This window comes from Phalangium opilio, unplaced genomic scaffold (assembly GCF_054372755.1).
Source record: "Phalangium opilio isolate 3A_F unplaced genomic scaffold, DU_Popi_V2 ptg000082l_1, whole genome shotgun sequence".
In the NCBI taxonomy this organism is placed as follows: domain Eukaryota; kingdom Metazoa; phylum Arthropoda; class Arachnida; order Opiliones; family Phalangiidae; genus Phalangium; species Phalangium opilio.
This window is the reverse complement of record NW_028324189.1, coordinates 15770216-15796862: the sequence shown is the minus strand read 5'-3', so window position 1 is coordinate 15796862 and position 26647 is coordinate 15770216. Positions and strand designations below refer to the sequence as shown.

At 45.5% G+C, this 26647-nt stretch overlaps 19 non-coding genes across 19 annotated transcripts; 5 read left to right on the top strand and 14 right to left on the bottom strand.

Annotated features, from left to right (window-relative positions):
- Window positions 1-154: 154 nt before the first annotated feature.
- Window positions 155-227, top strand: TRNAD-GUC (transfer RNA aspartic acid (anticodon GUC)). The gene has a single exon. It is a non-coding gene; the product is annotated as a tRNA-Asp (tRNA).
- A 1250-nt stretch (window positions 228-1477) lies between these two features.
- TRNAD-GUC (transfer RNA aspartic acid (anticodon GUC)) lies at window positions 1478-1550 on the top strand. Its single transcript has one exon. It is a non-coding gene; the product is annotated as a tRNA-Asp (tRNA).
- Window positions 1551-3095: 1545 nt separating this feature from the next.
- Window positions 3096-3168, top strand: TRNAD-GUC (transfer RNA aspartic acid (anticodon GUC)). Its single transcript has one exon. It is a non-coding gene; the product is annotated as a tRNA-Asp (tRNA).
- Window positions 3169-5169: 2001 nt separating this feature from the next.
- Window positions 5170-5242, bottom strand: TRNAD-GUC (transfer RNA aspartic acid (anticodon GUC)). The gene has a single exon. It is a non-coding gene; the product is annotated as a tRNA-Asp (tRNA).
- A 74-nt stretch (window positions 5243-5316) lies between these two features.
- On the bottom strand, window positions 5317-5389 carry TRNAD-GUC (transfer RNA aspartic acid (anticodon GUC)). The gene has a single exon. It is a non-coding gene; the product is annotated as a tRNA-Asp (tRNA).
- A 515-nt stretch (window positions 5390-5904) lies between these two features.
- TRNAD-GUC (transfer RNA aspartic acid (anticodon GUC)) lies at window positions 5905-5977 on the bottom strand. Its single transcript has one exon. It is a non-coding gene; the product is annotated as a tRNA-Asp (tRNA).
- A 1249-nt stretch (window positions 5978-7226) lies between these two features.
- TRNAD-GUC (transfer RNA aspartic acid (anticodon GUC)) lies at window positions 7227-7299 on the bottom strand. The gene has a single exon. It is a non-coding gene; the product is annotated as a tRNA-Asp (tRNA).
- A 74-nt stretch (window positions 7300-7373) lies between these two features.
- Window positions 7374-7446, bottom strand: TRNAD-GUC (transfer RNA aspartic acid (anticodon GUC)). Its single transcript has one exon. It is a non-coding gene; the product is annotated as a tRNA-Asp (tRNA).
- Window positions 7447-7984: 538 nt separating this feature from the next.
- On the top strand, window positions 7985-8057 carry TRNAD-GUC (transfer RNA aspartic acid (anticodon GUC)). Its single transcript has one exon. It is a non-coding gene; the product is annotated as a tRNA-Asp (tRNA).
- Window positions 8058-8131: 74 nt separating this feature from the next.
- Window positions 8132-8204, top strand: TRNAD-GUC (transfer RNA aspartic acid (anticodon GUC)). The gene has a single exon. It is a non-coding gene; the product is annotated as a tRNA-Asp (tRNA).
- A 1413-nt stretch (window positions 8205-9617) lies between these two features.
- On the bottom strand, window positions 9618-9690 carry TRNAD-GUC (transfer RNA aspartic acid (anticodon GUC)). Its single transcript has one exon. It is a non-coding gene; the product is annotated as a tRNA-Asp (tRNA).
- A 1545-nt stretch (window positions 9691-11235) lies between these two features.
- On the bottom strand, window positions 11236-11308 carry TRNAD-GUC (transfer RNA aspartic acid (anticodon GUC)). Its single transcript has one exon. It is a non-coding gene; the product is annotated as a tRNA-Asp (tRNA).
- A 1545-nt stretch (window positions 11309-12853) lies between these two features.
- Window positions 12854-12926, bottom strand: TRNAD-GUC (transfer RNA aspartic acid (anticodon GUC)). The gene has a single exon. It is a non-coding gene; the product is annotated as a tRNA-Asp (tRNA).
- A 1692-nt stretch (window positions 12927-14618) lies between these two features.
- Window positions 14619-14691, bottom strand: TRNAD-GUC (transfer RNA aspartic acid (anticodon GUC)). Its single transcript has one exon. It is a non-coding gene; the product is annotated as a tRNA-Asp (tRNA).
- Window positions 14692-16823: 2132 nt separating this feature from the next.
- TRNAD-GUC (transfer RNA aspartic acid (anticodon GUC)) lies at window positions 16824-16896 on the bottom strand. The gene has a single exon. It is a non-coding gene; the product is annotated as a tRNA-Asp (tRNA).
- A 955-nt stretch (window positions 16897-17851) lies between these two features.
- TRNAD-GUC (transfer RNA aspartic acid (anticodon GUC)) lies at window positions 17852-17924 on the bottom strand. The gene has a single exon. It is a non-coding gene; the product is annotated as a tRNA-Asp (tRNA).
- Window positions 17925-17998: 74 nt separating this feature from the next.
- TRNAD-GUC (transfer RNA aspartic acid (anticodon GUC)) lies at window positions 17999-18071 on the bottom strand. Its single transcript has one exon. It is a non-coding gene; the product is annotated as a tRNA-Asp (tRNA).
- A 5663-nt stretch (window positions 18072-23734) lies between these two features.
- Window positions 23735-23807, bottom strand: TRNAD-GUC (transfer RNA aspartic acid (anticodon GUC)). Its single transcript has one exon. It is a non-coding gene; the product is annotated as a tRNA-Asp (tRNA).
- Window positions 23808-25499: 1692 nt separating this feature from the next.
- Window positions 25500-25572, bottom strand: TRNAD-GUC (transfer RNA aspartic acid (anticodon GUC)). Its single transcript has one exon. It is a non-coding gene; the product is annotated as a tRNA-Asp (tRNA).
- Between the last annotated feature and the right edge of the window lie 1075 nt (window positions 25573-26647).

Below are 26647 nucleotides of genomic sequence, written 5' to 3'. Positions count from 1 at the left end.
TTTTGGGGCTTCCGTTGCGCAATGGTTAGCGCGTTTAGCTGTTAAAAGAAAGGATGGTGGTTCAAGCACACTCTTGAGCGGTGTTGTGAGATCTCAAATGTAACGTAAAAATCCAAAGTTTTTCCACAATACCTGACGGCCATTTATTTTCTGAGCTTCCATGGCTCAATGGTTAGCGCGTTCGACTGTCAATCGAAAGGTTGGTGGTTCGAGCCCATCCGGGAGCGGTGTTGTGAGATCTCAGATGTAACGTAAAAAGTCAAAGTTTTTCCACAATACCTGACGGCCATTTAATTTTTGGGCTTCTTTGGCTCCATGGTTAGCGCGTTCGGATGTTAAAGAAAAGGTTGGTGGTTCAGGCCCACCCGGGTGCGGTGATGTGAAGTTTCAAATGTAACGTAAAAAGCCAAAGTCTTTCCACAATACCTGACGACCATTTCATTCCTGAGCTTCCATGGCTCAATGGTTAGCGCGTTCGGCTGTTAAGCGAAAGGTTGGTGGTTCGAGCCCATCCGGGAGCGGTGTTGTGAGATCTCAGATGTAACTTAAAAAGTCAAAGTTTTTCACAATACCTGACGACCATTTAATTTTTGGGCTTCTTTGGCTCCATGGTTAGCGCGTTCGGATGTTAAACAAAAGGTTGGTGGTTCGGGCCCACCCGGGTGCGGTGTTGTGAAGTTTCAAATGTAACGTAAAAAGCCAAAGTTTTTCCACAATACCTGACGACCATTTATTTTCTGAGCTTCCATGGCTCAATGGTTAGCGCGTTCGGCTGTTAATCGAAAGGTTGGTGGTTCGAGCCCACCCGGGAGCGGTGTTGTGAGGTCTCAGATGTGACGTAAAAAGTCAAAGTTTTTCCACAATACCTGACGACCATTTATTTTCTGAGCTTCCATGGCTCAATGGTTAGCGCGTTCGGCTGTTAATCGAAAGGTTGGTGGTTCGAGCCCACCCGGGAGCGGTGTTGTGAGGTCTCAGATGTGACGTAAAAAGTCAAAGTTTTTCCACAATACCTGACGACCATTTATTTTCTGAGCTTCCATGGCTCAATGGTTAGCGCGTTCGGCTGTTAACCGAAAGGTTGGTGGTTCGAGCCCACCCGGGAGCGGTGTTGTTAGATGTCAAATGTAACGTAAAAATTCAAAGCTATTCCACAATACCTGACGAACATATAACTTTTGGGCTTCCGTTGCGCAATGGTTAGCGCGTTCAGCTGTTAAGAGAAAGGTAGGTGGTTCGAGCCCACTCGGGAGCGGTGTTGTGAGATCTCAAATGTAACTTAAAAATCCAAAGTTTTTCCACAATACCTGACGAACATTTAATTTTTGGGGCTTCCGTTGCGCAATGGTTAGCGCGTTTAGCTGTTAAAAGAAAGGATGGTGGTTCAAGCACACTCTTGAGCGGTGTTGTGAGATCTCAAATGTAACGTAAAAATCCAAAGTTTTTCCACAATACCTGACGGCCATTTATTTTCTGAGCTTCCATGGCTCAATGGTTAGCGCGTTCGACTGTCAATCGAAAGGTTGGTGGTTCGAGCCCATCCGGGAGCGGTGTTGTGAGATCTCAGATGTAACGTAAAAAGTCAAAGTTTTTCCACAATACCTGACGGCCATTTAATTTTTGGGCTTCTTTGGCTCCATGGTTAGCGCGTTCGGATGTTAAAGAAAAGGTTGGTGGTTCAGGCCCACCCGGGTGCGGTGATGTGAAGTTTCAAATGTAACGTAAAAAGCCAAAGTCTTTCCACAATACCTGACGACCATTTCATTCCTGAGCTTCCTTGGCTCCATGGTTAGCGCGTTCGGATGTTAACCGAAAGGTTGGTAGTTCGATTCCACCCGGGTGCGGTGTTGTGAAGTTTCAAATGTAACGTAAAAAGCCAAAGTTTTTCCACAATACCTGACGACCATTTACTTTTTGGGCTTCCGTGGCGCAATGGTTAGCACGTTCGGCTGTTAACCGAAAGGTTGGTGGTTCGAGCCCACTCGGCAGCGGTGTTGTGAGATCTCAAATGTAACGTAAAAATTAAAAAATTTTTCCACAATACCTGACGAACATTTAATTTTTGGGCTTCCGTTGCGCAATGGTTAGCGCGTTCAGCTGTTAAAAGAAAGGTTGGTGGTTCGAGCCCACTCGGGAGCGGTGTTGTGAGATCTCAAATGTAACGTAAAAATCCAAAGTTTTTCCACAATACCTGACGGCCATTTATTTTCTGAGCTTCCATGGCTCAATGGTTAGCGCGTTCGGCTGTTAAGCGAAAGGTTGGTGGTTCGAGCCCATCCGGGAGCGGTGTTGTGAGATCTCAGATGTAACTTAAAAAGTCAAAGTTTTTCACAATACCTGACGACCATTTAATTTTTGGGCTTCTTTGGCTCCATGGTTAGCGCGTTCGGATGTTAAACAAAAGGTTGGTGGTTCGGGCCCACCCGGGTGCGGTGTTGTGAAGTTTCAAATGTAACGTAAAAAGCCAAAGTTTTTCCACAATACCTGACGACCATTTATTTTCTGAGCTTCCATGGCTCAATGGTTAGCGCGTTCGGCTGTTAATCGAAAGGTTGGTGGTTCGAGCCCACCCGGGAGCGGTGTTGTGAGGTCTCAGATGTGACGTAAAAAGTCAAAGTTTTTCCACAATACCTGACGACCATTTATTTTCTGAGCTTCCATGGCTCAATGGTTAGCGCGTTCGGCTGTTAATCGAAAGGTTGGTGGTTCGAGCCCACCCGGGAGCGGTGTTGTGAGGTCTCAGATGTGACGTAAAAAGTCAAAGTTTTTCCACAATACCTGACGACCATTTATTTTCTGAGCTTCCATGGCTCAATGGTTAGCGCGTTCGGCTGTTAATCGAAAGGTTGGTGGTTCGAGCCCACCCGGGAGCGGTGTTGTGAGATCTCAAATGTAACGTAAAAATTAAAAAAATTTTCCACAATAACTGACGAACATTTAATTTTTGGGCTTCCGTTGCGCAATGGTTAGCGCGTTCAGCTGTTGAAAGAAAGGTTGGTGGTTCGAGCCCACTCGGGAGCGGTGTTGTGAGATCTCAAATGTAACGTAAAAATCCAAAGTTTTTCCACAATACCTGACGGCCATTTATTTTCTGAGCTTCCATGGCTCAATGGTTAGCGCGTTCGACTGTCAATCGAAAGGTTGGTGGTTCGAGCCCATCCGGGAGCGGTGTTGTGAGATCTCAGATGTAACGTAAAAAGTCAAAGTTTTTCCACAATACCTGACGGCCATTTAATTTTTGGGCTTCTTTGGCTCCATGGTTAGCGCGTTCGGATGTTAAAGAAAAGGTTGGTGGTTCAGGCCCACCCGGGTGCGGTGATGTGAAGTTTCAAATGTAACGTAAAAAGCCAAAGTCTTTCCACAATACCTGACGACCATTTCATTCCTGAGCTTCCTTGGCTCCATGGTTAACGCGTTCGGATGTTAACCGAAAGGTTGGTAGTTCGATTCCACCCGGGTGCGGTTTTGTGAAGTTTCAAATGTAACGTAAAAAGCCAAAGTTTTTCCACAATACCTGACGACCATTTACTTTTTGGGCTTCCGTGGCGCAATGGTTAGCACGTTCGGCTGTTAACCGAAAGGTTGGTGGTTCGAGCCCACTCGGCAGCGGTGTTGTGAGATCTCAAATGTAACGTAAAAATTAAAAAAATTTTCCACAATACCTGACGAACATTTAATTTTTGGGCTTCCGTTGCGCAATGGTTAGCGCGTTCAGCTGTTAAAAGAAAGGTTGGTGGTTCGAGCCCACTCGGGAGCGGTGTTGTGAGATCTCAAATGTAACGTAAAAATCCAAAGTTTTTCCACAATACCTGACGGCCATTTATTTTCTGAGCTTCCATGGCTCAATGGTTAGCGCGTTCGGCTGTTAAGCGAAAGGTTGGTGGTTCGAGCCCATCCGGGAGCGGTGTTGTGAGATCTCAGATGTAACTTAAAAAGTCAAAGTTTTTCACAATACCTGACGACCATTTAATTTTTGGGCTTCTTTGGCTCCATGGTTAGCGCGTTCGGATGTTAAACAAAAGGTTGGTGGTTCGGGCCCACCCGGGTGCGGTGTTGTGAAGTTTCAAATGTAACGTAAAAAGCCAAAGTTTTTCCACAATACCTGACGAACATTTAATTTTTGGGCTTCCGTGTTGCAATGGTTAGCGCGTTCAGCTGTTAATCGAAAGGTTGGTATTTCGAGCCCACCCGGGAGCGGTGTTGTGAGATCTCTGATGTAACGTAAAAATCCAAAGTTTTTCCACAATACCTGACGAACATTTAATTTTTGGGCTTCCGTGTTGCAATGGTTAGCGCGTTCAGCTGTTAATCGAAAGGTTGGTGGTTCGAGCCCACCCGGGAGCGGTGTTGTGAGGTCTCAGATGTGACGTAAAAAGTCAAAGTTTTTCAACAATACCTGACGACCATTTATTTTCTGAGCTTCCATGGCTCAATGAGATCTCAAATGTAACGTAAAAATCCAAAGTTTTTCCACAATACCTGACGACCATATGTTTTCTGAGCTTCCATGGCTCAATGGTTAGCGCGTTCGGCTGTTAATCGAAAGGTTGGTGGTTCGAGCCCAAACGGGAGCGGTGTTGTGAGATCTCAAATTTAACGTAAAAATTCAAAGTTTTTCCACAATACCTGACGACCATTTTATTTTTGAGCTTCTTTGGCTCCATAGTTAGCGCGTTCGCATGTTAAACAAAAGGTTGGTGGTTCGAGCCCACCCGGGTGCGGTGTTGTGAGATCTCAAATGTAACGTAAAAATCCAAAATTTTTTTACAATACCTGACGAAAATTTAATTTTTGGGCTTCCGTTGCGCAATGGTCAGCGCGTTCGGCTGTTAATCGAAAGGTTGGTGGTTCGAGCCGATCCGGGTGCGGTGTTGTGAGGTCCCAGATGTGACGTAAAATCAAAGTTTTTCCACAATACCTGACGACCATTTCATTTTTGAGCTTCTTTGGCTCCATGGTTAGCGTGTTCGGATGTTAAACAAAAGGTTGGTGGTTCGAGCCCAACCGGGAGCGGTGTTGTGAGATCTCCCGGGTGGGCTCGAACCACCAACCTTTCGATTAACAGCTGAACGCGCTACCATTGCAACACGGAAGCCCAAAAATTAAATGGTCGTCAGGTATTGTGGAAAAACTTTGACTTTTTACGTTACATCTGAGATCTCACAACACCGCTCCCGGATGGGCTCGAACCACCAACCTTTCGATTGACAGTCGAACGCGCTAACCATTGAGCCATGGAAGCTCAGAAAATAAATGGCCGTCAGGTATTGTGGAAAAACTTTGGATTTTTACGTTACATTTGAGATCTCACAACACCGCTCCCGGATGGGCTCGAACCACCAACCTTTCGATTGACAGTCGAACGCGCTAACCATTGAGCCATGGAAGCTCACAAAATAAATGGCCGTCAGGTATTGTGGAAAAACTTTGGATTTTTACGTTACATTTGAGATCTCACAACACCGCTCCCGGGTGGGCTCGAACCACCAACCTTTCGGTTAACAGCCGAACGCGCTAACCATTGAGCCATGGAAGCTTAGAAAATAAATGGTCGTCAGGTATTGTGGAAAAACTTTGACTTTTTACGTCACATCTGAGACCTCACAACACCGCTCCCGGGTGGGCTCGAACCACCAACCTTTCGATAAACAGCTGAACGCGCTAAGCATTGCAACACGGAAGCCCAAAAATTAAATGTTCGTCAGGTATTGTGGAAAAACTTTGGCTTTTTACGTTACATTTGAAACTTCACAACACCGCACCCGGGTGGGCCCGAACCACCAACCTTTTGTTTAACATCCGAACGCGCTAACCATAGAGCCAAAGAAGCCCAAAAATTAAATGGTCGTCAGGTATTGTGGAAAAACTTTGACTTTTTACGTTACATCTGAGATCTCACAACACCGCTCCCGGATGGGCTCGAACCACCAACCTTTCGATTGACAGTCGAACGCGCTAACCATTGAGCCATGGAAGCTCAGAAAATAAATGGCCGTCAGGTATTGTGGAAAAACTTTGGATTTTTACGTTACATTTGAGATCTCACAACACCGCTCCCGAGTGTGCTCGAACCACCAACCTTTCTTTTAACAGCTGAACGCGCTAACCATTGCGCAACGGAAGCCCCAAAAATTAAATGTTCGTCAGGTATTGTGGAAAAACTTTGGATTTTTACGTTACATTTGAGATCTCACAACACCGCTCCCGAGTGGGCTCGAACCACCAACCTTTCTCTTAACAGCTGAACGCGCTAACCATTGCGCAACGGAAGCCCAAAAATTATATGTTCGTCAGGTATTGTGGAAAAACTTTGAATTTTTACGTTACATTTGAGATCTCACAACACCGCTCCCGGGTGGGCTCGAACCACCAACCTTTCGGTTAACAGCCGAACGCGCTAACCATTGAGCCATGGAAGCTCAGAAAATAAATGGTCGTCAGGTATTGTTGAAAAACTTTGACTTTTTACGTTACATCAGAGATCTCACAACACCGCTCCCGGGTGGGCTCGAAATAACAACCTTTCGATTAACAGCTGAACGCGCTAACCATTGCAACACGGAAGCCCAAAAATTAAATGTTCGTCAGGTATTGTGGAAAAACTTTGGCTTTTTACGTTACATTTGAAACTTCACAACACCGCACCCGGGTGGTCCCGAACCACCAACCTTTTGTTTAACATCCGAACGCGCTAACCATGGAGCCAAAGAAGCCCAAAAATTAAATGGTTGTCAGGTATTGTGGAAAAACTTTGACTTTTTAAGTTACATCTGAGATCTCACAACACCGCTCCCGGATGGGCTACAACCACCAACCTTTCGCTTAAAAGCCGAACTTGCTAACCATTGACCCATGGAAGCTCAGAAAATAAATGGCCGTCAGGTATTGTGGAAAAGCTTTGGATTTTACAATACATCTAAGACCTCACAACACCGCTCCCGGATGGGCTCGAACGACCAACCTTTCGGTTAACAGCCGAACGCGCTAACCATTGCGCAACGGAAGCCCAAAAATTAAATGTTCGTCAGGTATTGTGGAAAAACTTTGGATTTTTACGTTACATTTGAGATCTCACAACACCGCTCCCGGGTGGGCTCGAACCACCAACCTTTCGATTAACAGCTGAACGCGCTACCATTGCAACACGGAAGCCCAAAAATTAAATGGTCGTCAGGTATTGTGGAAAAACTTTGACTTTTTACGTTACATCTGAGATCTCACAACACCGCTCCCGGATGGGCTCGAACCACCAACCTTTCGATTGACAGTCGAACGCGCTAACCATTGAGCCATGGAAGCTCAGAAAATAAATGGCCGTCAGGTATTGTGGAAAAACTTTGGATTTTTACGTTACATTTGAGATCTCACAACACCGCTCCCGGGTGGGCTCGAACCACCAACCTTTCGATTGACAGTCGAACGCGCTAACCATTGAGCCATGGAAGCTCACAAAATAAATGGCCGTCAGGTATTGTGGAAAAACTTTGGATTTTTACGTTACATTTGAGATCTCACAACACCGCTCCCGAGTGTACTCGAACCACCAACATTTCTTTTAACAGCAGCGCGTTCGGATGTTAAACAAAAGGTTGGTGGTTCGGGCCCACCCGGGTGCGGTGTTGTGAAGTTTCAAATGTAACGTAAAAAGCCAAAGTTTTTCCACAATACCTGACGAACATTTAATTTTTGGGCTTCCGTGTTGCAATGGTTAGCGCGTTCAGCTGTTTATCGAAAGGTTGGTGGTTCGAGCCCACCCGGGAGCGGTGTTGTGAGGTCTCAGATGTGACGTAAAAAGTCAAAGTTTTTCCACAATACCTGACGACCATTTATTTTCTAAGCTTCCATGGCTCAATGGTTAGCGCGTTCGGCTGTTAACCGAAAGGTTGGTGGTTCGAGCCCACCCGGGAGCGGTGTTGTGAGATCTCAAATGTAACGTAAAAATCCAAAGTTTTTCCACAATACCTGACGGCCATTTATTTTGTGAGCTTCCATGGCTCAATGGTTAGCGCGTTCGACTGTCAATCGAAAGGTTGGTGGTTCGAGCCCATCCGGGAGCGGTGTTGTGAGATCTCAAATGTAACGTAAAAATCCAAAGTTTTTCCACAATACCTGACGGCCATTTATTTTCTGAGCTTCCATGGCTCAATGGTTAGCGCGTTCGACTGTCAATCGAAAGGTTGGTGGTTCGAGCCCATCCGGGAGCGGTGTTGTGAGATCTCAGATGTAACGTAAAAAGTCAAAGTTTTTCCACAATACCTGACGACCATTTAATTTTTGGGCTTCCGTGTTGCAATGGTAGCGCGTTCAGCTGTTAATCGAAAGGTTGGTGGTTCGAGCCCACCCGGGAGATCTCACAACACCGCTCCCGGTTGGGCTCGAACCACCAACCTTTTGTTTAACATCCGAACACGCTAACCATGGAGCCAAAGAAGCTCAAAAATGAAATGGTCGTCAGGTATTGTGGAAAAACTTTGATTTTACGTCACATCTGGGACCTCACAACACCGCACCCGGATCGGCTCGAACCACCAACCTTTCGATTAACAGCCGAACGCGCTGACCATTGCGCAACGGAAGCCCAAAAATTAAATTTTCGTCAGGTATTGTAAAAAAATTTTGGATTTTTACGTTACATTTGAGATCTCACAACACCGCACCCGGGTGGGCTCGAACCACCAACCTTTTGTTTAACATGCGAACGCGCTAACTATGGAGCCAAAGAAGCTCAAAAATAAAATGGTCGTCAGGTATTGTGGAAAAACTTTGAATTTTTACGTTAAATTTGAGATCTCACAACACCGCTCCCGTTTGGGCTCGAACCACCAACCTTTCGATTAACAGCCGAACGCGCTAACCATTGAGCCATGGAAGCTCAGAAAACATATGGTCGTCAGGTATTGTGGAAAAACTTTGGATTTTTACGTTACATTTGAGATCTCATTGAGCCATGGAAGCTCAGAAAATAAATGGTCGTCAGGTATTGTTGAAAAACTTTGACTTTTTACGTCACATCTGAGACCTCACAACACCGCTCCCGGGTGGGCTCGAACCACCAACCTTTCGATTAACAGCTGAACGCGCTAACCATTGCAACACGGAAGCCCAAAAATTAAATGTTCGTCAGGTATTGTGGAAAAACTTTGGATTTTTACGTTACATCAGAGATCTCACAACACCGCTCCCGGGTGGGCTCGAAATACCAACCTTTCGATTAACAGCTGAACGCGCTAACCATTGCAACACGGAAGCCCAAAAATTAAATGTTCGTCAGGTATTGTGGAAAAACTTTGGCTTTTTACGTTACATTTGAAACTTCACAACACCGCACCCGGGTGGAATCGAACTACCAACCTTTCGGTTAACATCCGAACGCGCTAACCATGGAGCCAAGGAAGCTCAGGAATGAAATGGTCGTCAGGTATTGTGGAAAGACTTTGGCTTTTTACGTTACATTTGAAACTTCACATCACCGCACCCGGGTGGGCCTGAACCACCAACCTTTTCTTTAACATCCGAACGCGCTAACCATGGAGCCAAAGAAGCCCAAAAATTAAATGGCCGTCAGGTATTGTTAAAAAACTTTGACTTTTTACGTTACATCATAGATCTCACAACACCGCTCCCGGATGGGCTCGAACCACCAACCTTTCGATTGACAGTCGAACGCGCTAACCATTGAGCCATGGAAGCTCAGAAAATAAATTGCCGTCAGGTATTGTGGAAAAACTTCGGATTTTTACGTTACATCAGAGATCTCACAACACCGCTCCCGGGTGGGCTCGAAATACCAACCTTTCTCTTAACAGCTGAACGCGCTAACCATTGCGCAACGGAAGCCCAAAAATTATATGTTCGTCAGGTATTGTGGAAAAACTTTGAATTTTTACGTTACATTTGAGATCTCACAACACCGCTCCCGGGTGGGCTCGAACCACCAACCTTTCGGTTAACAGCCGAACGCGCTAACCATTGCGCAACGGATGCCCCAAAAATTAAATGTTCGTCAGGTATTGTGGAAAAACTTTGGATTTTTACGTTACATTTGAGATCTCACAACACCGCTCCCGAGTGGGCTCGAACCACCAACCTTTCACTTAACAGCTGAACGCGCTAACCATTGCGCAACGGAAGCCCAAAAATTATATGTTTGTCAGGTATTGTGGAAAAACTTTGAATTTTTACGTTACATTTGAGATCTCACAACACCGCTCCCGGGTGGGCTCGAACCACCAACCTTTCGGTTAACAGCCGAACGCGCTAACCATTGAGCCATGGAAGCTCAGAAAATAAATGGTCGTCAGGTATTGTGGAAAAACTTTGGCTTTTTACGTTACATTTGAAACTTCACAACACCGCACCCGGGTGGGCCCGAACCACCAACCTTTTGTTTAACATCCGAACGCGCTAACCATGGAGCCAAAGAAGCCCAAAAATTAAATGGTCGTCAGGTATTGTGAAAAACTTTGACTTTTTAAGTTACATCTGAGATCTCACAACACCGCTCCCGGATGGGCTCGAACCACCAACCTTTCGCTTAACAGCCGAACGCGCTAACCATTGAGCCATGGAAGCTCAGAAAATAAATGGCCGTCAGGTATTGTGGAAAAACTTTGGATTTTTACGTTACATTTGAGATCTCACAACACCGCTCCCGAGTGGGCTCGAACCACCAACCTTTCTTTTAACAGCTGAACGCGCTAACCATTGCGCAACGGAAGCCCAAAAATTAAATGTTCGTCAGGTATTGTGGAAAATTTTTTTAATTTTTACGTTACATTTGAGATCTCACAACACCGCTGCCGAGTGGGCTCGAACCACCAACCTTTCGGTTAACAGCCGAACGTGCTAACCATTGCGCCACGGAAGCCCAAAAAGTAAATGGTCGTCAGGTATTGTGGAAAAACTTTGGCTTTTTACGTTACATTTGAAACTTCACAAAACCGCACCCGGGTGGAATCGAACTACCAACCTTTCGGTTAACATCCGAACGCGTTAACCATGGAGCCAAGGAAGCTCAGGAATGAAATGGTCGTCAGGTATTGTGGAAAGACTTTGGCTTTTTACGTTACATTTGAAACTTCACATCACCGCACCCGGGTGGGCCTGAACCACCAACCTTTTCTTTAACATCCGAACGCGCTAACCATGGAGCCAAAGAAGCCCAAAAATTAAATGGCCGTCAGGTATTGTGGAAAAACTTTGACTTTTTACGTTACATCTGAGATCTCACAACACCGCTCCCGGATGGGCTCGAACCACCAACCTTTCGATTGACAGTCGAACGCGCTAACCATTGAGCCATGGAAGCTCAGAAAATAAATGGCCGTCAGGTATTGTGGAAAAACTTTGGATTTTTACGTTACATTTGAGATCTCACAACACCGCTCCCGAGTGGGCTCGAACCACCAACCTTTCTTTCAACAGCTGAACGCGCTAACCATTGCGCAACGGAAGCCCAAAAATTAAATGTTCGTCAGTTATTGTGGAAAATTTTTTTAATTTTTACGTTACATTTGAGATCTCACAACACCGCTCCCGGGTGGGCTCGAACCACCAACCTTTCGATTAACAGCCGAACGCGCTAACCATTGAGCCATGGAAGCTCAGAAAATAAATGGTCGTCAGGTATTGTGGAAAAACTTTGACTTTTTACGTCACATCTGAGACCTCACAACACCGCTCCCGGGTGGGCTCGAACCACCAACCTTTCGATTAACAGCCGAACGCGCTAACCATTGAGCCATGGAAGCTCAGAAAATAAATGGTCGTCAGGTATTGTGGAAAAACTTTGACTTTTTACGTCACATCTGAGACCTCACAACACCGCTCCCGGGTGGGCTCGAACCACCAACCTTTCGATTAACAGCCGAACGCGCTAACCATTGAGCCATGGAAGCTCAGAAAATAAATGGTCGTCAGGTATTGTGGAAAAACTTTGGCTTTTTACGTTACATTTGAAACTTCACAACACCGCACCCGGGTGGGCCCGAACCACCAACCTTTTGTTTAACATCCGAACGCGCTAACCATGGAGCCAAAGAAGCCCAAAAATTAAATGGTCGTCAGGTATTGTGAAAAACTTTGACTTTTTAAGTTACATCTGAGATCTCACAACACCGCTCCCGGATGGGCTCGAACCACCAACCTTTCGCTTAACAGCCGAACGCGCTAACCATTGAGCCATGGAAGCTCAGAAAATAAATGGCCGTCAGGTATTGTGGAAAAACTTTGGATTTTTACGTTACATTTGAGATCTCACAACACCGCTCCCGAGTGGGCTCGAACCACCAACCTTTCTTTTAACAGCTGAACGCGCTAACCATTGCGCAACGGAAGCCCAAAAATTAAATGTTCGTCAGGTATTGTGGAAAATTTTTTTAATTTTTACGTTACATTTGAGATCTCACAACACCGCTGCCGAGTGGGCTCGAACCACCAACCTTTCGGTTAACAGCCGAACGTGCTAACCATTGCGCCACGGAAGCCCAAAAAGTAAATGGTCGTCAGGTATTGTGGAAAAACTTTGGCTTTTTACGTTACATTTGAAACTTCACAACACCGCACCCGGGTGGAATCGAACTACCAACCTTTCGGTTAACATCCGAACGCGCTAACCATGGAGCCAAGGAAGCTCAGGAATGAAATGGTCGTCAGGTATTGTGGAAAGACTTTGGCTTTTTACGTTACATTTGAAACTTCACATCACCGCACCCGGGTGGGCCTGAACCACCAACCTTTTCTTTAACATCCGAACGCGCTAACCATGGAGCCAAAGAAGCCCAAAAATTAAATGGCCGTCAGGTATTGTGGAAAAACTTTGACTTTTTACGTTACATCTGAGATCTCACAACACCGCTCCCGGATGGGCTCGAACCACCAACCTTTCGATTGACAGTCGAACGCGCTAACCATTGAGCCATGGAAGCTCAGAAAATAAATGGCCGTCAGGTATTGTGGAAAAACTTTGGATTTTTACGTTACATTTGAGATCTCACAACACCGCTCCCGAGTGTGCTTGAACCACCATCCTTTCTTTTAACAGCTAAACGCGCTAACCATTGCGCAACGGAAGCCCCAAAAATTAAATGTTCGTCAGGTATTGTGGAAAAACTTTGGATTTTTAAGTTACATTTGAGATCTCACAACACCGCTCCCGAGTGGGCTCGAACCACCAACCTTTCTCTTAACAGCTGAACGCGCTAACCATTGCGCAACGGAAGCCCAAAAGTTATATGTTCGTCAGGTATTGTGGAAAAGCTTTGAATTTTTACGTTACATTTGACATCTAACAACACCGCTCCCGGGTGGGCTCGAACCACCAACCTTTCGGTTAACAGCCGAACGCGCTAACCATTGAGCCATGGAAGCTCAGAAAATAAATGGTCGTCAGGTATTGTGGAAAAACTTTGACTTTTTACGTCACATCTGAGACCTCACAACACCGCTCCCGGGTGGGCTCGAACCACCAACCTTTCGATTAACAGCCGAACGCGCTAACCATTGAGCCATGGAAGCTCAGAAAATAAATGGTCGTCAGGTATTGTGGAAAAACTTTGACTTTTTACGTCACATCTGAGACCTCACAACACCGCTCCCGGGTGGGCTCGAACCACCAACCTTTCGATTAACAGCCGAACGCGCTAACCATTGAGCCATGGAAGCTCAGAAAATAAATGGTCGTCAGGTATTGTGGAAAAACTTTGGCTTTTTACGTTACATTTGAAACTTCACAACACCGCACCCGGGTGGGCCCGAACCACCAACCTTTTGTTTAACATCCGAACGCGCTAACCATGGAGCCAAAGAAGCCCAAAAATTAAATGGTCGTCAGGTATTGTGAAAAACTTTGACTTTTTAAGTTACATCTGAGATCTCACAACACCGCTCCCGGATGGGCTCGAACCACCAACCTTTCGCTTAACAGCCGAACGCGCTAACCATTGAGCCATGGAAGCTCAGAAAATAAATGGCCGTCAGGTATTGTGGAAAAACTTTGGATTTTTACGTTACATTTGAGATCTCACAACACCGCTCCCGAGTGGGCTCGAACCACCAACCTTTCTTTTAACAGCTGAACGCGCTAACCATTGCGCAACGGAAGCCCAAAAATTAAATGTTCGTCAGGTATTGTGGAAAAATTTTTTAATTTTTACGTTACATTTGAGATCTCACAACACCGCTGCCGAGTGGGCTCGAACCACCAACCTTTCGGTTAACAGCCGAACGTGCTAACCATTGCGCCACGGAAGCCCAAAAAGTAAATGGTCGTCAGGTATTGTGGAAAAACTTTGGCTTTTTACGTTACATTTGAAACTTCACAACACCGCACCCGGGTGGAATCGAACTACCAACCTTTCGGTTAACATCCGAACGCGCTAACCATGGAGCCAAGGAAGCTCAGGATTGAAATGGTCGTCAGGTATTGTGGAAAGACTTTGGCTTTTTACGTTACATTTGAAACTTCACATCACCGCACCCGGGTGGGCCTGAACCACCAACCTTTTCTTTAACATCCGAACGCGCTAACCATGGAGCCAAAGAAGCCCAAAAATTAAATGGCCGTCAGGTATTGTGGAAAAACTTTGACTTTTTACGTTACATCTGAGATCTCACAACACCGCTCCCGGATGGGCTCGAACCACCAACCTTTCGATTGACAGTCGAACGCGCTAACCATTGAGCCATGGAAGCTAAGAAAATAAATGGCCGTCAGGTATTGTGGAAAAACTTTGGATTTTTACGTTACATTTGAGATCTCACAACACCGCTCCCGAGTGTGCTTGAACCACCATCCTTTCTTTTAACAGCTAAACGCGCTAACCATTGCGCAACGGAAGCCCAAAAGTTATATGTTCGTCAGGTATTGTGGAAAAGCTTTGAATTTTTACGTTACATTTGACATCTCACAACACCGCTCCCGGGTGGGCTCGAACCACCAACCTTTCGGTTAACAGCCGAACGCGCTAACCATTGAGCCATGGAAGCTCAGAAAATAAATGGTCTTCAGGTATTGTGGAAAAACTTTGGCTTTTTACGTTACATTTGAAACTTCACAACACCGCACCCGGGTGGGCCCGAACCACCAACCTTTTGTTTAACATCCGAACGCGCTAACCATGGAGCCAAAGAAGCCCAAAAATTAAATGGTCGTCAGGTATTGTGGAAAAACTTTGACTTTTTAAGTTACATCTGAGATCTCACAACACGCTCCCGGATGGGCTCGAACCACCAACCTTTCGCTTAACAGCCGAACGCGCTAACCATTGAGCCATGGAAGCTCAGAAAATAAATGGCCGTCAGGTATTGTGGAAAAACTTTGGATTTTTACGTTACATTTGAGATCTCACAACACCGCTCCCGAGTGGGCTCGAACCACCAACCTTTCTTTCAACAGCTGAACGCGCTAACCATTGCGCAACGGAAGCCCAAAAATTAAATGTTCGTCAGTTATTGTGGAAAATTTTTTTAATTTTTACGTTACATTTGAGATCTCACAACACCGCTCCCGAGTGGGCTCGAACCACCAACCTTTCTCTTAACAGCTGAACGCGCTAGCCATTGCGCAACGGAAGCCCAAAAATTATATGTTCGTCAGGTATTGTGGAAAAACTTTGGCTTTTTACGTTACATTTGAGATCTCACATCACCGCTCCCGGGTGGGCTCGAACCACCAACCTTTCGATTAACAGCCGAACGCGCTAACCATTGAGCCATGGACGCTCAAAAATTAAATGGCCGTCAGGTATTGTGGGAAAACTTTGACTTTTTACGTTACATCTGAGATCTCACAACACCGCTCCCGGATGGGCTCGAACCACCAACCTTTCGCTTAACAGCCGAACGCGCTAACCATTGAGCCATGGAAGCTCAGAAAATAAATGGCCGTCAGGTATTGTGGAAAAACTTTGGATTTTTACGTTACATTTGAGATCTCACAACACCGCTCCCGAGTGGGCTCGAACCACCAACCTTTCTTTCAACAGCTGAACGCGCTAACCATTGCGCAACGGAAGCCCAAAAATTAAATGTTCGTCAGTTATTGTGGAAAATTTTTTTAATTTTTACGTTACATTTGAGATCTCACAACACCGCTCCCGAGTGGGCTCGAACCACCAACCTTTCTCTTAACAGCTGAACGCGCTAGCCATTGCGCAACGGAAGCCCAAAAATTATATGTTCGTCAGGTATTGTGGAAAAACTTTGGCTTTTTACGTTACATTTGAGATCTCACATCACCGCTCCCGGGTGGGCTCGAACCACCAACCTTTCGATTAACAGCCGAACGCGCTAACCATTGAGCCATGGAAGCTCAGAAAATAAATGGTCGTCAGGTATTGTGGAAAAACTTTGACTTTTTACGTCACATCTGAGACCTCACAACACCGCTCCCGGGTGGGCTCGAACCACCAACCTTTCGATTAACAGCTGAACGCGCTAACCATTGCAACACGGAAGCCCAAAAATTAAATGTTCGTCAGGTATTGTGGAAAAACTTTGGATTTTTACGTTACATCAGAGATCTCACAACACCGCTCCCGGGTGGGCTCGAACCACCAACCTTTCGATTAACAGCTGAACGCGCTAACCATTGCAACACGGTAGCCCAAAAATTAAATGTTCGTCAGGTATTGTGAAAGACTTTGGCTTTTTACGTTACATTTGAAACTTCACAACACCGCACCCGGGTGGGCCTGAATCACCAACCTTTTCTTTAACATCCGAACGCGCTAACCACGGAGCCAAAGAAGCCCAAAAATTAAATGGTCGTCAGGTATTGTGGAAAAACTTTGACTTTTTACGTTACATCTGAGATCTCACAACACCGCTCCCGGATGGGCTCGAACCACCAACCTTTCGATTGACTGTCGAACGCGCTAACCATTGAGCCATGGAAGCTCAGAAAATAAATGGCCGTCAGGTATTATGGAAAAACTTTGACTTTTTACGTCACATCTGAGACCTCACAACACCGCTCCCGGGTGGGCTCGAACCACCAACCTTTCGATTAACAGCTGAACGCGCTAACCATTGCAACACGGAAGCCCAAAAATTAAATGTTCGTCAGGTATTGTGGAAAAACTTTGACTTTTTACGTTACATCAGAGATCTCACAACACCGCTCCCGGGTGGCCTCGAAATAACAACCTTTCGATTAACAGCTGAACGCGCTAACCATTGCAACACGGAAGCCCAAAAATTAAATGTTCGTCAGGTATTGTGGAAAAACTTTGGCTTTTTACGTTACATTTGAAACTTCACAACACCGCACCCGGGTGGTCCCGAACCACCAACCTTTTGTTTAACATCCGAACGCGCTAACCATGGAGCCAAAGAAGCCCAAAAATTAAATGGTCGTCAGGTATTGTGGAAAAACTTTGACTTTTTAAGTTACATCTGAGATCTCACAACACCGCTCCCGGATGGGCTACAACCACCAACCTTTCGCTTAACAGCCGAACTTGCTAACCATTGAGCCATGGAAGCTCAGAAAATAAATGGCCGTCAGGTATTGTGGAAAAACTTTGGATTTTACAATACATCTAAGACCTCACAACACCGCTCCCGGATGGGCTCGAACCACCAACCTTTCGGTTAACAGCCGAACGCGCTAACCATTGCGCAACGGAAGCCCAAAAATTAAATGTTCGTCAGGTATTGTGGAAAAGCTTTGGATTTTTACGTTACATTTGAGATCTCACAACACCGCTCCCGGGTGGGCTCGAACCACCAACCTTTCGGTTAACAGCCGAACGCGCTAACCATTGAGCCTTGGAAGCCCAAAAATTAAATGTTCGTCAGGTATTGTGGAAAAACTTTGGATTTTTACGTTACATCTGAGATCTCACAACACCGCTCCCGGGTGGGCTCGAACCACCAACCTTTCGATTGACAGTCGATCGCGCTAACCATTGAGCCATGGAAGCTCAGAAAATAAATGGCCGTCAGGTATTGTGGAAAAACTTTGGATTTTTACGTTACATTTGAGATCTCACAACACCGCTCCCGGGTGGGCTCGAACCACCAACCTTTCGATTGACAGTCAAACGCGCTAACCATTGAGCCATGGAAGCTCACAAAATAAATGGCCGTCAGGTATTGTGGAAAAACTTTGGATTTTTACGTTACATTTGAGATCTCACAACACCGCTACCGAGTGTGCTCGAACCACCAACCTTTCTTTTAACAGCTGAACGCGCTAACCATTGCGCAACGGAAGCCCCAAAAATTAAATGTTCGTCAGGTATTGTGGAAAAACTTTGAATTTTTACGTTACATTTGAGATCTCACAACACCGCTCCCGGGTGGGCTCGAAATACCAACCTTTCGATTAACAGCTGAACGCGCTAACCATTGCAACACGGAAGCCCAAAAATTAAATGTTCGTCAGGTATTGTGGAAAAACTTTGGCTTTTTACGTTACATTTGAAACTTCACAACACCGCACCCGGGTGGGCCCGAACCACCAACCTTTTTTTTAACATCCGAACGCGCTAACCATGGAGCCAAAGAAGCCCAAAAATTAAATGGTCGTCAGGTATTGTGGAAAAACTTTGACTTTTTAAGTTACATCTGAGATCTCACAACACCGCTCCCGGATGGGCTCGAACCACCAACCTTTCGGTTAACAGCCGAACGCGCTAACCATTGTGCAACGGAAGCCCAAAAATTAAATGTTCGTCAGGTATTGTGGAAAAACTTTGGATTTTTACGTTACATTTGAGATCTCACAACACCGCTCCCGAGTGTGCTCGAACCACCAACCTTTCTTTTAACAGCTGAACGCGCTAACCATTGCGCAACGGAAGCCCCAAAAATTAAATGTTCGTCAGGTATTGTGGAAAAACTTTGGATTTTTACGTTATATTTGAGATCTCACAACACCGCTCCCGAGTGGGCTCGAACCACCAACCTTTCTCTTAACAGCTGAACGCGCTAACCATTGCGCAACGGAAGCCCAAAAATTATATGTTCGTCAGGTATTGTGGAAAAACTTTGAATTTTTACGTTACATTTGAGATCTCACAACACCGCTCCCGGGTGGGCTCGAACCACCAACCTTTCGATTAACAGCTGAACGCGCTAACCATTGCAACACGGAAGCCCAAAAATTAAATGTTCGTCAGGTATTGTGGAAAAACTTTGGCTTTTTACGTTACATTTGAAACTTCACAACACCGCACCCGGGTGGGCCCGAACCACCAACCTTTTGTTTAACATCCGAACGCGCTAACCATGGAGCCAAAGAAGCCCAAAAATTAAATGGTCGTCAGGTATTGTGGAAAAACTTTGACTTTTTAAGTTACATCTGAGATCTCACAACACCGCTCCCGGATGGGCTCGAACCACCAACCTTTCGGTTAACAGCCGAACGCGCTAACCATTGCGCAACGGAAGCCCAAAAATTAAATGTTCGTCAGGTATTGTGGAAAAACTTTGGATTTTTACGTTACATTTGAGATCTCACAACACCGCTCCCGAGTGTGCTCGAACCACCAACCTTTCTTTTAACAGCTGAACGCGCTAACCATTGCGCAACGGAAGCCCCAAAAATTAAATGTTCGTCAGGTATTGTGGAAAAACTTTGGATTTTTACGTTACATTTGAGATCTCACAACACCGCTCCCGAGTGGGCTCGAACCACCAACCTTTCTCTTAACAGCTGAACGCGCTAACCATTGCGCAACGGAAGCCCAAAAATTATATGTTCGTCAGGTAATGTGGAAAAACTTTGAATTTTTACGTTACATTTGAGATCTCACAACACCGCTCCCGGGTGGGCTCGAACCACCAACCTTTCGGTTAACAGCCGAACGCGCTAACCATTGAGCCATGGAAGCTCAGAAAATAAATGGTCGTCAGGTATTGTTGAAAAACTTTGACTTTTTACGTTACATTTGAGATCTCACAACACCGCTAACGGGTGGGCTCGAACCACCAACCTTTCGATTGACAGTCAAACGCGCTAACCATTGAGCCATGGAAGCTCACAAAATAAATGGCCGTCAGGTATTGTGGAAAAACTTTGGATTTTTACGTTACATTTGAGATCTCACAACACCGCTCCCGAGTGGGCTCGAACCACCAACCTTTCTCTTAACAGCTGAACGCGCTAACCATTGCGCAACGGAAGCCCAAAAATTATATGTTCGTCAGGTATTGTGGAAAAACTTTGAATTTTTACGTTACATTTGAGATCTCACAACACCGCTCCCGGGTGGGCTCGAACCACCAACCTTTCGGTTAACAGCCGAACGCGCTAACCATTGAGCCATGGAAGCTCAGAAAATAAATGGTCGTCAGGTATTGTTGAAAAACTTTGACTTTTTACGTCACATCTGAGACCTCACAACACCGCTCCCGGGTGGGCTCGAACCACCAACCTTTCGATTAACAGCTGAACGCGCTAAGCATTTCAACACGGAAGCCCAAAAATTAAATGTTCGTCAGGTATTGTGGAAAAACTTTGGATTTTTACGTTACATCAGAGATCTCACAACACCGCTCCCGGGTGGGCTCGAAATACCAACCTTTCGATTAACAGCTGAACGCGCTAACCATTGCAACACGGAAGCCCAAAAATTAAATGTTCGTCAGGTATTGTGGAAAAACTTTGGCTTTTTACGTTACATTTGAAACTTCACAACACCGCACCCGGGTGGGCCCGAACCACCAACCTTTTGTTTAACATCCGAACGCGCTAACCATGGAGCCAAAGAAGCCCAAAAATTAAATGGTCGTCAGGTATTGTGGAAAAACTTTGACTTTTTAAGTTACATCTGAGATCTCAGAACACCGCTCCCGGATGGGCTACAACCACCAACCTTTCGCTTAACAGCCGAACTTGCTAACCATTGAGCCATGGAAGCTCAGAAAATAAATGGCCGTCAGGTATTGTGGAAAAACTTTGGATTTTACAATACATCTAAGACCTCACAACACCGCTCCCGGATGGGCTCGAACCACCAACCTTTCGGTTAACAGCCGAACGCGCTAACCATTGCGCAACGGAAGCCCAAAAATTAAATGTTCGTCAGGTATTGTGGAAAAACTTTGGCTTTTTACGTTACATTTGAAACTTCACAACACCGCACCCGGGTGGGCCCGAACCACCAACCTTTTGTTTAACATCCGAACGCGCTAACCATGGAGCCAAAGAAGCCCAAAAATTAAATGGTCGTCAGGTATTGTGGAAAAACTTTGACTTTTTAAGTTACATCTGAGATCTCACAACACCGCTCCCGGATGGGCTCGAACCACCAACCTTTCGGTTAACAGCCAAACGCGCTAACCATTGCGCAACGGAAGCCCAAAAATTAAATGTTCGTCAGGTATTGTGGAAAAACTTTGGATTTTTACGTTACATTTGAGATCTCACAACACCGCTCCCGAGTGTGCTCGAACCACCAACCTTTCTTTTAACAGCTGAACGCGCTAACCATTGCGCAACGGAAGCCCCAAAAATTAAATGTTCGTCAGGTATTGTGGAAAAACTTTGGATTTTTACGTTACATTTGAGATCTCACAACACCGCTCCCGAGTGGGCTCGAACCACCAACCTTTCTCTTAACAGCTGAACGCGCTAACCATTGCGCAACGGAAGCCCAAAAATTATATGTTCGTCAGGTATTGTGGAAAAACTTTGAATTTTTACGTTACATTTGAGATCTCACAACACCGCTCCCGAGTGTGCTCGAACCACCAACCTTTCTTTTAACAGCTGAACGCGCTAACCATTGCGCAACGGAAGCCCCAAAAATTAAATGTTCGTCAGGTATTGTGGAAAAACTTTGGATTTTTACGTTACATTTGAGATCTCACAACACCGCTCCCGAGTGGGCTCGAACCACCAACCTTTCTCTTAACAGCTGAACGCGCTAACCATTGCGCAACGGAAGCCCAAAAATTATATGTTCGTCAGGTATTGTGGAAAAACTTTGAATTTTTACGTTACATTTGAGATCTCACAACACCGCTCCCGGGTGGGCTCGAACCACCAACCTTTCGGTTAACAGCCGAACGCGCTAACCATTGAGCCATGGAAGCTCAGAAAATAAATGGTCGTCAGGTATTGTTGAAAAACTTTGACTTTTTACGTCACATCTGAGACCTCACAACACCGCTCCCGGGTGGGCTCGAACCACCAACCTTTCGATTAACAGCTGAACGCGCTAAGCATTTCAACACGGAAGCCCAAAAATTAAATGTTCGTCAGGTATTGTGGAAAAACTTTGGATTTTTACGTTACATCAGAGATCTCACAACACCGCTCCCGGGTGGGCTCGAAATACCAACCTTTCGATTAACAGCTGAACGCGCTAACCATTGCAACACGGAAGCCCAAAAATTAAATGTTCGTCAGGTATTGTGGAAAAACTTTGGCTTTTTACGTTACATTTGAAACTTCACAACACCGCACCCGGGTGGGCCCGAACCACCAACCTTTTGTTTAACATCCGAACGCGCTAACCATGGAGCCAAAGAAGCCCAAAAATTAAATGGTCGTCAGGTATTGTGGAAAAACTTTGACTTTTTAAGTTACATCTGAGATCTCAGAACACCGCTCCCGGATGGGCTACAACCACCAACCTTTCGCTTAACAGCCGAACTTGCTAACCATTGAGCCATGGAAGCTCAGAAAATAAATGGCCGTCAGGTATTGTGGAAAAACTTTGGATTTTACAATACATCTAAGACCTCACAACACCGCTCCCGGATGGGCTCGAACCACCAACCTTTCGGTTAACAGCCGAACGCGCTAACCATTGCGCAACGGAAGCCCAAAAATTAAATGTTCGTCAGGTATTGTGGAAAAACTTTGGCTTTTTACGTTACATTTGAAACTTCACAACACCGCACCCGGGTGGGCCCGAACCACCAACCTTTTGTTTAACATCCGAACGCGCTAACCATGGAGCCAAAGAAGCCCAAAAATTAAATGGTCGTCAGGTATTGTGGAAAAACTTTGACTTTTTAAGTTACATCTGAGATCTCAGAACACCGCTCCCGGATGGGCTACAACCACCAACCTTTCGCTTAACAGCCGAACTTGCTAACCATTGAGCCATGGAAGCTCAGAAAATAAATGGCCGTCAGGTATTGTGGAAAAACTTTGGATTTTACAATACATCTAAGACCTCACAACACCGCTCCCGGATGGGCTCGAACCACCAACCTTTCGGTTAACAGCCGAACGCGCTAACCATTGCGCAACGGAAGCCCAAAAATTAAATGTTCGTCAGGTATTGTGGAAAAACTTTGGATTTTTACGTTACATTTGAGATCTCACAACACCGCTCCCGAGTGTGCTCGAACCACCAACCTTTCTTTTAACAGCTGAACGCGCTAACCATTGCGCAACGGAAGCCCCAAAAATTAAATGTTCGTCAGGTATTGTGGAAAAACTTTGGATTTTTACGTTACATTTGAGATCTCACAACACCGCTCCCGAGTGGGCTCGAACCACCAACCTTTCTCTTAACAGCTGAACGCGCTAACCATTGCGCAACGGAAGCCCAAAAATTATATGTTCGTCAGGTATTGTGGAAAAACTTTGAATTTTTACGTTACATTTGAGATCTCACAACACCGCTCCCGGGTGGGCTCGAACCACCAACCTTTCGGTTAACAGCCGAACGCGCTAACCATTGAGCCATGGAAGCTCAGAAAATAAATGGTCGTCAGGTATTGTTGAAAAACTTTGACTTTTTACGTTACATTTGAGATCTCACAACACCGCTCCCGGGTGGGCTCGAACCACCAACCTTTCGATTGACAGTCAAACGCGCTAACCATTGAGCCATGGAAGCTCGCAAAATAAATGGCCGTCAGGTATTGTGGAAAAACTTTGGATTTTTACGTTACATTTGAGATCTCACAACACCGCTCCCGAGTGTGTTCGAACCACCAACCTTTCTTTTAACAGCTGAACGCGCTAACCATTGCGCAACGGAAGCCCCAAAAATTAAATGTTCGTCAGGTATTGTGGAAAAACTTTGGATTTTTACGTTACATTTGAGATCTCACAACACCGCTCCCGAGTGGGCTCGAACCACCAACCTTTCTCTTAACAGCTGAACGCGCTAACCATTGCGCAACGGAAGCCCAAAAATTATATGTTCGTCAGGTATTGTGGAAAAACTTTGAATTTTTACGTTACATTTGAGATCTCACAACACCGCTCCCGGGTGGGCTCGAACCACCAACCTTTCGGTTAACAGCCGAACGCGCTAACCATTGAGCCATGGAAGCTCAGAAAATAAATGGTCGTCAGGTATTGTTGAAAAACTTTGACTTTTTACGTCACATCTGAGACCTCACAACACCGCTCCCGGGTGGGCTCGAACCACCAACCTTTCGATTAACAGCTGAACGCGCTAACCATTGCAACACGGAAGCCCAAAAATTAAATGTTCGTCAGGTATTGTGGAAAAACTTTGGATTTTTACGTTACATCAGAGATCTCACAACACCGCTCCCGGGTGGGCTCGAAATACCAACCTTTCGATTAACAGCTGAACGCGCTAACCATTGCAACACGGAAGCCCAAAAATTGAATGTTCGTCAGGTATTGTGGAAAAACTTTGGCTTTTTACGTTACATTTGAAACTTCACAACACCGCACCCGGGTGGGCCCGAACCACCAACCTTTTGTTTAACATCCGAACGCGCTAACCATGGAGCCAAAGAAGCCCAAAAATTAAATGGTCGTCAGGTATTGTGGAAAAACTTTGACTTTTTAAGTTACATCTGAGATCTCACAACACCGCTCCCGGATGGGCTACAACCACCAGCCTTTCGCTTAACAGCCGAACTTGCTAACCATTGAGCCATGGAAGCTCAGAAAATAATTGGCCGTCAGGTATTGAGGAAAAACTTTGGATTTTACAATACATCTAAGACCTCACAACACCGCTCCCGGATGGGCTCGAACCACCAACCTTTCGGTTAACAGCCGAACGCGCTAACCATTGCGCAACGGAAGCCCAAAAATTAAATGTTCGTCAGGTATTGTGGAAAAACTTTGGATTTTTACGTTACATTTGAGATCTCACAACACCGCTCCCGAGTGTGCTCGAACCACCAACCTTTCTTTTAACAGCTGAACGCGCTAACCATTGCGCAACGGAAGCCCCAAAAATTAAATGTTCGTCAGGTATTGTGGAAAAACTTTGGATTTTTACGTTACATTTGAGATCTCACAACACCGCTCCCGAGTGGGCTCGAACCACCAACCTTTCTCTTAACAGCTGAACGCGCTAACCATTGCGCAACGGAAGCCCAAAAATTATATGTTCGTCAGGTATTGTGGAAAAACTTTGAATTTTTACGTTACATTTGAGATCTCACAACACCGCTCCCGGGTGGGCTCGAACCACCAACCTTTCGGTTAACAGCCGAACGCGCTAACCATTGAGCCATGGAAGCTCAGAAAATAAATGGTCGTCAGGTATTGTTGAAAAACTTTGACTTTTTACGTTACATTTGAGATCTCACAACACCGCTCCCGGGTGGGCTCGAACCACCAACCTTTCGATTGACAGTCAAACGCGCTAACCATTGAGCCATGGAAGCTCACAAAATAAATGGCCGTCAGGTATTGTGGATAAACTTTGGATTTTTACGTTACATTTGAGATCTCACAACACCGCTCCCGAGTGTGCTCGAACCACCAACCTTTCTTTTAACAGCTGAACGCGCTAACCATTGCGCAACGGAAGCCCCAAAAATTAAATGTTCGTCAGGTATTGTGGAAAAACTTTGGATTTTTACGTTACATTTGAGATCTCACAACACCGCTCCCGAGTGGGCTCGAACCACCAACCTTTCTCTTAACAGCTGAACGCGCTAACCACTGCGCAACGGAAGCCCAAAAATTATATGTTCGTCAGGTATTGTGGAAAAACTTTGAATTTTTACGTTACATTTGAGATCTCACAACACCGCTCCCGGGTGGGCTCGAACCACCAACCTTTCGGTTAACAGCCGAACGCGCTAACCATTGAGCCATGGAAGCTCAGAAAATAAATGGTCGTCAGGTATTGTTGAAAAACTTTGACTTTTTACGTCACATCTGAGACCTCACAACACCGCTCCCGGGTGGGCTCGAACCACCAACCTTTCGATTAACAGCTGAACGCGCTAACCATTGCAACACGGAAGCCCAAAAATTAAATGTTCGTCAGGTATTGTGGAAAAACTTTGGATTTTTACGTTACATCAGAGATCTCACAACACCGCTCCCGGGTGGGCTCGAAATACCAACCTTTCGATTAACAGCTGAACGCGCTAACCATTGCAACACGGAAGCCCAAAAATTAAATGTTCGTCAGGTATTGTGGAAAAACTTTGGCTTTTTACGTTACATTTGAAACTTCACAACACCGCACCCGGGTGGGCCCGAACCACCAACCTTTTGTTTAACATCCGAACGCGCTAACCATGGAGCCAAAGAAGCCCAAAAATTAAATGGTCGTCAGGTATTGTGGAAAAACTTTGACTTTTTAAGTTACATCTGAGATCTCACAACACCGCTCCCGGATGGGCTACAACCACCAACCTTTCGCTTAACAGCCGAACTTGCTAACCACTGAGCCATGGAAGCTCAGAAAATAAATGGCCGTCAGGTATTGTGGAAAAACTTTGGATT